Here is a 292-nt window from a genome sequence, read left to right as displayed (position 1 = left end):
CATCCTGGGCTTTCCAGCAATATATGATAGTCCATACTTTGCCCAAGATTTGATGGCCCAAACCGGAGTTCAAAGTCACCTTCAATATTTCCAGCGTTAAACGCCGGAACTGGCACCCAAATGGGAGTTAAACGCCCAAACTGGCACTAAAGCTGGCGTTTAACTCCAAGAAGAGTCTCTACACGAAAATGCTTCATTGCTCAGCCCAAGCACACACCAAGTGGGCCCGGAAGTGGATTTTTATGTCATTTACTCATTTCTGTAAACCTTAGGCTACTAGTTCTCTATAAGA

This window comes from Arachis duranensis, chromosome 6, assembly GCF_000817695.3.
Source record: "Arachis duranensis cultivar V14167 chromosome 6, aradu.V14167.gnm2.J7QH, whole genome shotgun sequence".
NCBI lineage: Eukaryota > Viridiplantae > Streptophyta > Magnoliopsida > Fabales > Fabaceae > Arachis > Arachis duranensis.
The sequence above is the reverse complement of the archived record's forward strand: the minus strand, read 5'-3'. Positions refer to the sequence as shown.